Below are 10,736 nucleotides of genomic sequence, written 5' to 3' on the forward strand. Positions count from 1 at the left end.
TGGTTGGACTAGATTTTTAAAGTCTCCTTTTGGTTCTAATAAAAATAAAATTCTAAATTGCTCTGTGAGTTAAATCAACATTGCCAATCTGGTTAATTCTGGGCCTCCAGCCCCTTTAAAATGGAGAATAGTTTATGTGAATTATACAAAAAATTGATTCATCTCTTCTCCTTTCCACTTTGCCTTTGAACACACAGTTTCAGATTTTTCAACTGTATGGTGGCATTGTGGGCCTATTTATTTTTCCAAAGACCTTTTACTCTGATTATTTGATAAGAAACAATATTTTTTTTCCAAAGGTATTGAGTTATTCCCTTGGTTTGTATTAGGGTAGATAAGTCCTTCGAGTTTTTTTTAATGAGTTTACATTTTCATTCCGTCTCTTTGATTCAAGTTTGAAGGGACTCTATTTTGGCTATTTTATCTCTCTGCCCCTAGGAAAACCAGAGTTTAAGTTATCCCCAAGGTATCACTGGCAGCATTCCACACCATCTGTAATGTATAAATATATACAGTATGTTCAGTATATTCCAACTTAGCTAGCTCTAGTAATTTTATATTATTGGAGTTTTTGAGGAGAAAGGCATTCATTCTCTACTGATTTATTCCTTACTGTTAGTTCTGAACTTTTGATTCAGCTGACAAGTAATCTAATACAGAAACAAAACTCTAAAATTTTTCACAATGAGTTAAGTAACAGAAGGTTCTGGAACCCATTCATTGTCTTTATTGCAGTTGACTGGCTGAATACATTTGAGTACCCTTGGCAGATTCCAGATTTGAATTTAGGAGACTTAAGGCCGGTCAAATCACTCTCAATAAAGGGTGCTTGTCTTTGAATCTCCTCACTTGACAAAGCCTTTTGTTCACCTTCCCAACACAGTATCACATTAGTTTGACTATTTCTTCTCTGTTTAAAAATTCCTCTTTTCTTTTTCTATCACTATAATGAAAGAAAACACACCTTCCTCCCACCAGTGTATGGTTCTAAAAATTTAAATATTGAATATGAATTTTTTTGACTTTCATACATGCACAGACAGCTCCACCTACATGAGAGCTTGTAAATACAGAAATGCTTGGTTGCTCTAGATGACCTCTTGTAAGTTGGAGCTCTTCGGGAAGAAGTATATTGGAGAATGACGTTGTGAAAAACATCAATGATGGTAAGACAGACAAGAGTTTTAATACCAGCTCTTTCATTACTAGCTATATGACCTTGAGAATGGCTTAACACTTTTTTAGCATCAGTTTTTATCATCTGTAAAATGGGACACCTGTTGTAAAGACTTAACTAATCTGTAGAATATACGGTGCAAAGTAGGCTTTCAATAATTAGAAATTATTATCTTTAAGAACTTCTTATGTTTTTAACTCTTGTGCTTACCTTTGGATAGGACACAGAAAGCTCATAAGACATGACTGTCCTCAAGAGTTTATTACTTATTTGAAGTTTAGAGTTTGCTCAGATATATTGCAACAGGATTCATATACCATTCATTCATTCTTTTGCTCACTTATTAACATGTTTATTTAACAAATGCTTCTTAATGCCAAATATTATCCTTAGTGACTGGGGGTAAATCAATGAGCAGAAGTACATAGCTAGAATCTATGAAAATTTACAATTATAACTGACTTTTTTTTCCACCTAGACATAGCACAGTTGGTGTATTAGAGTCGTTGTGAAGACACTCTGGCTTCACGTTGCCTTCATTTAAATCTCAAATCTGTCATGTACTATCTGGTTATTTCTGGGCAAGTTACTTTTAACTGCTATGAGCCAAATGTCTTCATCTGTGATATAAGACATAGCCGTATACACTGTAATGTGAAGATTAAATGGGTTAGTGTACATAAAGTATATAGAATAATTCTTGGCACATAGGAATTACTTTGGACCAATAAAATAGACCATTAAAATGTTAACTTTATTATTATTATTGTTGTTATTATTAGGCACTATTTTCCAGGTATCAGATTCTTAACTTTTCTTTAGGGAACAACCTCTCCATTCTCAGGGTAAGTTTTGGCCTTCATGTGCACTTGTGACTTAAGCTTAATATAATAGCATAGTTCATTTTTCTTAGTCATGGTGACTGGTCAAGTTAGGACAAAAGCAAGTCAATCAAGTTCAATCAAAGTCCTTTCTAGGGCTTTTGAGATTCACGTTCTCTTTTCTATTAGAACTGAACCTGAGTTGATGTAGCCCTATAGATAGAGTTCCTGGTAATCTTCTTGTCGCTATTTGGAGCAGATATCGAAACCACCATGGAACAGGGCAGAACAAGAAGGTGAAGAGAAACCAGACACTAATGATAACATGTAAGCCTCTAGATCAAACAGTAGAAAGACATTACTCCGAACTTTCAGTTTTATGTACCAGCAAATTATAATTTCCCTGTCCCATTTTCTTTTTAGTGTGTGACTGAGTTAGCCAGAGTTGGTTTCTGTTGCTTGCAAGTAAAGAAGCCTAAAACTCAGAAACCAACTCAGTTACTTAGAGGTTGATGCAGATTTATGATTATGAAATCTTTCCTTTATCCCTCCATCAAATATAGTTGTCTCATGCCACTCTATGAGCATTTGCTGAAGTTTCCCTTTTGGGTACAAGCCTGTGATTGTCTTTTCTAGGACTAGAGCATTTTTGGAATCTACCTGAGGTGACCAGAGTATAGTCAGGAGAAATGACAAGGTAAAGAAAGCTGTAGATTAATTCAATTGTGGGTAAACGTTGTCTTTTTGTATCTGGCAAAGAGGAAAATTGAGTAGTACAGACAGGCTTGTTACTGTGTATGTGGCAATGTGTGACGTTTGGCATATTTATTCTACAAAATCTAACCAGATTAAAGAAAAACAATCAATTAGGCTGTGAAATTAAATACATGGTTACAAATTTTAGGAAGTGGTATGAGGGGAAAAGATAGAGTGCAAATATTAGAGCAGATAACCAGAGCATTGTCTCATTCTTTCATGCTTGGGATATGAAAAAGGTCAGCAACTTTTAGGCAGTGGCATGTGACATGCTTAGTCTATGACTGACTTCGTTGTTGTCATTATTACTAAAATCACCTGAAATCAGAGCCAAGGAAACATCACTAATAGTATAGCTGATATTGAGCACTTAAGCATTCTGAGTAAGTACTTGCCACCTAAAATTCACTTGACTTCTCATTCCATGTATGGGGGTGAAACTCAAGAACCCTTCTTAACTTCTCCAAAAGTTCTTGGTGTTGGGGGCCTAGGTTTCTCTGACTCTGATCATTTCCTTCCATTGATTAAAATAAATGTGAGTTTTTTGTTACTGATTTGTCACCCCCCTACACTAGATTCCACTTCGGCTTCTCATCAGAGGACTAATGACACAAAATGCAGTATGTAAAAGATGTGTACAAAAGTTGGGTGTGGGCACGGAATGGGGCCAGTACATAGCGCAGGGAGCACTTTACATTTGCATTTTTGCATGACAAATGTCTTCATATGGACATACGGCATCTGTGGTCCATTAAAAGTCTCTCAGCTGTTCTTGTTGGCTGTTGTTCCTCCTTCTGCCATGGCCTACGAACCTCCATCTTGCTAGGTTTCTTCTCTCCCCTCCACCCTGAGCACTTTCCTTGTCTAAACTATCTGCCGAAAAGTTATTTTATTTACTACTTAGAACCACCTAGGAACTATCTCTCTTATTAATGTCAGGTAAATAAATCTGATCTACTAAAATAATTTGGGGTTAGGCATTAGCAGTGCCTATTGAGGCTAGGGGAATTCTTTGGTCTAACACATCAAGATCTGACAGAAGCAGCAAGAAGACCCGTACCTTCCTGACTCCCAGGTGAGCTGATAAAACCTAGTATGTGTGTATGAGGGTGAGTGGAAAGAGAAGTTACAAAAATTGTAAAAAAAAAAAAAAAAATTTAAAAAAAAACCTTTGGAGTTTTTATAAAGTGTGATTTTTGGGTTTATACGTAGAAGGAACTCACTTGCTGGGAAAATAATTCAAAACCTAGGGACAGATGGCAAGAGGTGGAAAGAAAATTCTTCCTCCTTCTCCTTCATCTTTTTCTTCATAACAGAGCCATAGCTTGCAAATTCCCTTTTTATGACTATGCAATCAAGGTGCATTGCTTTCTTCTAAGACAGTTAGTTCTGATTTGGGTGACCATTTTACTATTTATAAGGAAAGAGCTGAAGAATTTCTCCTATCAAATGTCTCTTACTAATGTTAAATTATAATGTTTATGTTGAAGTGAATATGCTGTTCATTCAAATTGATTCCCCAAATGGTGACCATAGGTGATAGCTTATCTGTAATAATTATGACGATGATGGTAACAATGGGAAATATTTCTTGAGCTTTTATTGTATGGCAGGCAGTTGGCTTTATGTAAGCATTATCTCATATAAGTCTCTCAGCAGTTCTGCCACAGAGTCTGTTATTACATATCTCCATTTTTAGAGCTGAAGAAAAGGAAACAGACACAGAACAGTTACGTGACATGCTTAAGGTCAAATCAAGCCTATATGTGGTCAAACTGTTATTTGTGTAGTGAAAGCTAGCACCATAAGGATTTTGTTCCTTAGATGCTTCATGCTTGCTGGGAGGCTTTGAAGCATCATTCTAGATGCTTCCGTGGTTGATTCTGTTGCAGTTCGGTATTTATAACATCAGCTAGTGAGCTGGTCACTACCAAACCTTTCTTTTCTATTTTATAGTTAATGACTCCATTTTGAAGAAATGAGATAAATCAAGGAGAAGGAAAACAACTTGTCACACAAAAATATAATTATAGAAATTTTAGAAAGAGTTTCCTTGAGGATGAATAATAAAGAATGGAGAAACCTGAGGCACAGATATGTGGACTGACTTTGCTCAAGGTCAAACAGATAGTTATATGAACACATTTTCCTTTGTCAAAGAAGTTCAGTGTTCTAAGTAACTATTTTAATGTTGGGAGATCTCTATAAATCTTCCTACATTACTTAGATAAATAATTTGCCACTAAAATTGTTTTTCAGTAATTTTGTTTGGCTGTTTTAATGTGTGTTTTTCATAATCTCTAACGCTGAATTTCTCATCACTTCAGCCCTCTGGATTTTATTAGGTTTTGCGCGCTCGGGAAATAACATCATCAAAGCAGAGTTATCTTCACATACGCAAGACAATTATATTGATATATCATGTGCTGTATTTTAATTTCAAAATTATTGCCTCATTGTTTTCTCCTAGAGCCCAGTTTTATTTCCTTCTTCTTATCGTTAAAGGTACAGAGACAAGTAATTCACCCTTAAAAAAGAAAACAAAAGGTTTGCTTAAAAAAATGTAGCTAGAAAAATCTCCCACAGAGTGAATTCCCACAGCGTTATGGAGGATGTAAATTTAGCTCAGTGTGATTCAAACAATCAAGTTAGGAATTTTAATTTAATGGTTTGCCCCTTTGAATGGTTAGACACTCACCTCATTGTGCAAGCTGTGTTTGAATTGGAGAAAATTAAACTAAAATGTGTTGAATTTGCCCCAATCAGGTTATTCTGGGAGGTCTGATTCACAGGCTGAGTGATGGACTAGAAAGAATGAATCAACAAACAAAAGAAGAGGAGGCTTAAAAATTTCACTTTAATAATAATGACTCTATTATCTCTCAATATTTGAGAATTTAAATATTTGGTTTTTGCGATGGCGATATCATTTCAGCAATTTAAACAGGCTTGGGGAATTACCTTGTTTTCATTTCAACACAACCCAGAGTCCCATGTGTTTGGTATGTTGGTCAGAAACCTCAATGCCTCACAGATGAGAGGGTTTGTGAATCAGTTTCTGCCCAACTGGCTTGGCTGTAGCAAACAAAATGCTGGAGGAGAAAAAATGTTGGATGAAAGAACAGACAAGAATAAGAACCAAGGATTTTTTTTTTTTTTACGATACCTTAGGGAGTAGTCCAATAGGCCAAATGGATCTAGGCAGTCATGGCTCGTGTTTGGAATTACAACTGTAAGATTCGGTAAGATACAGCACTTTTCTTGGAAAGTAAGAAAACACATAAAAAAGCCCATCAAGAGGAAGGTGACTTGATTATAAGCCTTTTTACATGTTTACACATAAAGAAAGAAATGTTAATAGAGTGAGCCCTTTGGCAGTAAAAGGGAGTTCTTACCTCTTATGGACTTTAAAGTTAGACCTGGTGGGGACCTTAGAGCCACATGCCTTGTTCAACTCCATTTCAAAGAGGTTGAGACTACAGGTCAGACACAGAGTTTGTCATGCCAAGGGTCACAGTGGTACTGGTTGATTTAGAAAAGGTATTTCCTTTCTTTTCATGCCATTATGTCTCCTGGTTTCCTCTTAGGAGCACTTATGTGTCAAGTAGTTGTCACTGCCCTTGAGTCTCTTTCTTTGAATTTAATTTTGGTGTGTACAGCACGTGCCTCTGCGCTTTTGAGTGATCTGAGCCATTGCCACACGTTATAGTGGCGTCATTATTCCAACCACAAGTGCTGATAATATATAGTAGCTCAGGATCTTTTCACCACCACAGTGGTTCTGAAAGCCTTATCCCTCTGTAGGCAGATCTGGCTCCTTTATTACGGTAACTGAGCCCAGAAGTGTGCTTCCTCAAAGCTGGGGGAGTGGCACTGACAAGGGTTAGCAAAGGCACATGGTTCTACATACCTCACTGCTGCATTTATGAAAGGCATTTCTCACTTGCGGATGAAACATGTTGATGTAAAACAATTAGGCCATGTGGAACAAAGCAAACATTTGAGTAGAGATGGAATATTCAGTTCACTGCACTGATTTTACCAAGAGCCCCAGAAGCCAGGAGACCTGTTCTGCTGAAGAGCTAAATGGCTTCAAGCCCCTTGATTTCTCCAAGTCTTAGTTTCTTCATCTGTAAACAAATGGTTTGGATTAGGTTATTGCTTAAGTCCCTTTGTGTTCTAGCAAGCTCCTTTAAAACATAGACAGCACTGTCAGCATCTCTGAAGCATGGGAAGAGTTGATAAAATGATATAGGCTGATCATTTTTTGGGGATCCTGATAGCAATACTTCTCTCAGCTAAGAGTAACCTCATTTATATGGTTTCCCATTGGGCTTTAGTCCCTTAACAAAAATCTGAATGCTTTTTAGTTTAATGTGTGTTAACAACCTATTTGTTCAGTGCTTAGAACAGTAATTTGGGGAAATACTTTCCAGAATCCTCAAGCAATCCTTAAACACCAACTGAGTGCAAGGTACTCTTGGTCCTCAAACCACAGAGTTGGGTTGGGGTCCTCAGGAGAGCTTATAGTGCTGTTGAAGAGAAGAGAATTGTGATTGAGGGCACATTTAATTAAATGACAAAAGAGTGATTTGGAGAATAATTACAGTTGGTAGCCTGTTTTTATTTAACCACTTAATTCTCCTATATTGAGGATTTCTGATCTTTAAACTCTTTATCATGGTTTAAACAAATCTATTAAGAGTTGACTCATACAGCAGTGAATAATTCTCTCTTGTTTTCTTTGAGATAATTCTCAGATTAAAAAAAAGAATTCTTGGCATTTGACTCTAATGGTGAAGGCTGTGGGAAAGAAATAATTCCAATGATTATGTGTAAGGAAATATGTGTTATATATAGCTTTTTTTTTTTGGACTATGCTAACACTGTCCTCAAACCACATACTAATTAAAACAGAGCAGGTAGAATGATTGGCTAAGATCATATGTAACTACTGAATAACATTCTAGAAACTGCAACACTGCTAGTCACGTATGTCATCTATTTGCCCACTCCCCCCACCACTTTTTTAAATAACTAAATGATCTCCAGTTTCACTTGGATTGGCAGTGTACGTGGCTTTGAGAGATTACACTTAGCAGTTTCTCTTGTACCAGAGGTAGCCAGCCATGTGACATAATCCTGTCCAATGAGATAGAAAGATACATCACAGGACTGGCTCCCGTAAAGCTCACTAAAGTTCAGGAAGAGGCTGACCCAAATGGCGCATGCGCTTTGCTTTTCATCTTTCTCCTTTTCTGAGATGTGGATGCAGTGCTGGATGTAGGACATCCGTGTTGAGCGCACAAAGTAGTTCTGTGAATATTACATCCTAAGTATGGCGGCGTGGAGAGCTGGATCGAGCCTTGGTTCCAGGTGACATTGTGAGACGTCACAGCAGCCGTGGATTCCTTGCCTCCAGGCTTCTCATTCAGTAAAGAACATGGAGCTCCTAGTTTGTTTAAGTTATTCTGGGGGGATTGCTTCTATCACTGTGGCTGAACACATCTTCAGGGATATGAGTGTATACTGTGTGCTAAGCGCTAAATCTTACTGGGTGTATAGAAAGACTTCTAAGAGTTTCTAAGTCTCCTGAGGGAGATATATATATATACACACATACATACATACACATACATGCACACACAACACACACACATATGTGTATATATAGCTTATATGTAAATAATATATAGTATATATATTTAATCTCTATCTAGTGATAGGTGTGATTCTAAAGAACTCCAGGAATATGGAAGAAGAGATTAATCTGACTGATGACATCTGAAGGTTCCTTAGGCTTTCTGTTTTTCTTCGTAAGGGTGGGTATGACATTGCAGGCAAATGGAAACTGGAAAGACACCTGGGGCAGAGGAACAACTTGAGTGATACTGCAGAGATTCTGTAGTTTGGTCTCACCAGCTCATCAAAGATATATAAAGCAGTATAGAATGTTTCTAAACTGTCTTAGTTCGTTCTGGTGCAGATCACGAAGCGGGTTTGAACTAGAAGTGCAATTAAACTTGCAGTTTTCACGCGATCCCCAAATCACCGTGTTTCTTGCTCTACCTCATAATTGCGTTCCTGTATTACAGTCTGCGGGGACGGCCACAGAGGAGCAATGTCGGAAGAAGAGAACCAAACCCCATTTTTGTTCTTGGAAATACGTTCCACGCCTTAACTTTTAATCCCATGGGAAGTCGCATGTGAGCTTGATAGTTAAAATGAACTTGAGAAAAATTGTGATAAACTGTATCCTCTTTTCGAGGTTTCCTAGTCCTTCCCCGCTTACGTGCCCCAAAATGGTGGCCATCAAGGAATTTCTAAGATAGAGGTGGGTGAGAGTTGATATGAAGTTAATCAACATGGTTTATGGATTTGCATATTTATGGGTGGCATTCAACTATGTGTACTCATTTACCTGTCAGCCGTGTTCATTTAGATAACACACACACAAATATATATTTACGTACTTCCTTTTAGAATCTGTGTAAGTGAGTGGTTAAATTCCATGTTTGAGCTTCTGTTGCCAGAATCTTCACTTCTACCTGAATTTCCTCTTTGGGAAATGTCTGCTTTACGTGGCCAATTTTCTGGTTTCTTTCTTGTATTCATCTGATTTTACAAGATACGTGCATTTCCCTGTAAATGATTGACTGCGTCTGGAACAAGAATGCTAAATACATGGCAGGTACTGGACCCCCGACTCCCTTTCCACACAGGTACCCGTGTTGTTCACCCCTGGGACTCAGGGCACTTTCCCACTGAAATGAGGCTCCGTCAAGATCTTCTTCAACATAATTCTCCAAGGGTGGCAGCAAAAATATTTGAATTGAGACTCAAGATGAAAGTCATTTGCCAGCCACTGAATAGGTATGAAGCTTGGTACACTATTCCTTGGACACAGACTGGGCTAAAGCCGTGTGTATCCAGAGATACACCTATGTCTTCAGGAAGTCTGAGTTTCTCTTTCAAGGGCATGAGGAACGTTCTTCTGGGAGATGGCTTCACAAAATAGTTTGTGTCTAGTTATGGTCTTGAACCTGCCTGGATGCATAATCTATGCAGTCTCCTCAGTACTGGTAGTGAGCTGGTAATCCCAGTCGAGTTTCCTGTCTCATAAAATAGGAATGTGTTTCCTTTAAAATGAGGAGAAAACTGACAAAATAGTCCCATAAAATGCTACTTCATATGTAACTACTGTAATAGTTTCCTGTTGCTGCCGTAACAAACGACCACACACATAGTGGGTTAAAACAAAAAGAATGCATTTTCTTTGAGTTCTGGAGGTCAGAAGTCCTAAGATCAAAGTATTGTCAGGGCTGCTTTCCTTCTGGAGGCTCCAGGGGAGAATCCATTTCCTTGTCTTTTCTTGCTACCTGAGGTCCCCTGTATTCCTTGGCTTGTGACCCCTTCTTCCATCTTCAAAGCCAGCAATGGGATGTCTTCAAATTTCTCTCTGACTCTGGCAGTCCTATAAAGATCCTTGTGATTAGAGTGAGCCCACCTAGATAATCCAAGATAATCTTTCCTTCTCAAGGTTCTTAATTTAATCACATCTGTAAAGTCCGGTTCGCCACATAAGGTGAAATATTCACAGGTTCCTAGGATTAAGATGTGGATATCTCTGGGGAAATCTTTTTTTTAAAAAAAATATTTATTTAGCTGCTTCGGGTCCCAGCTGTGGCATGCGGGGTCTTTTAGTTGCAGCATGTGAACTCTTAGTTGTGGCATATGGGATCCAGTTCCCTGACCAAAGACTGAACCCGGGCCCCCTGCATTGGGCTTACGGAGTCCCAGCCACTGGACCACCAGGGAAGTCCCTCTGAGGAATCTGTATTCTACCCATGACTCATAGCCAATCACTTTTAGTCATTTGATCGCTAATTCATCTTCACTGTTTTACACACAGGTACCCATTGTGCACAATGTCATCCTGACACATAACTAGGAAAGCTAGATGCAGTTATCCTCTTTGGAGA

This window comes from Pseudorca crassidens, chromosome 16, assembly GCF_039906515.1.
Source record: "Pseudorca crassidens isolate mPseCra1 chromosome 16, mPseCra1.hap1, whole genome shotgun sequence".
Lineage (NCBI taxonomy): Eukaryota > Metazoa > Chordata > Mammalia > Artiodactyla > Delphinidae > Pseudorca > Pseudorca crassidens.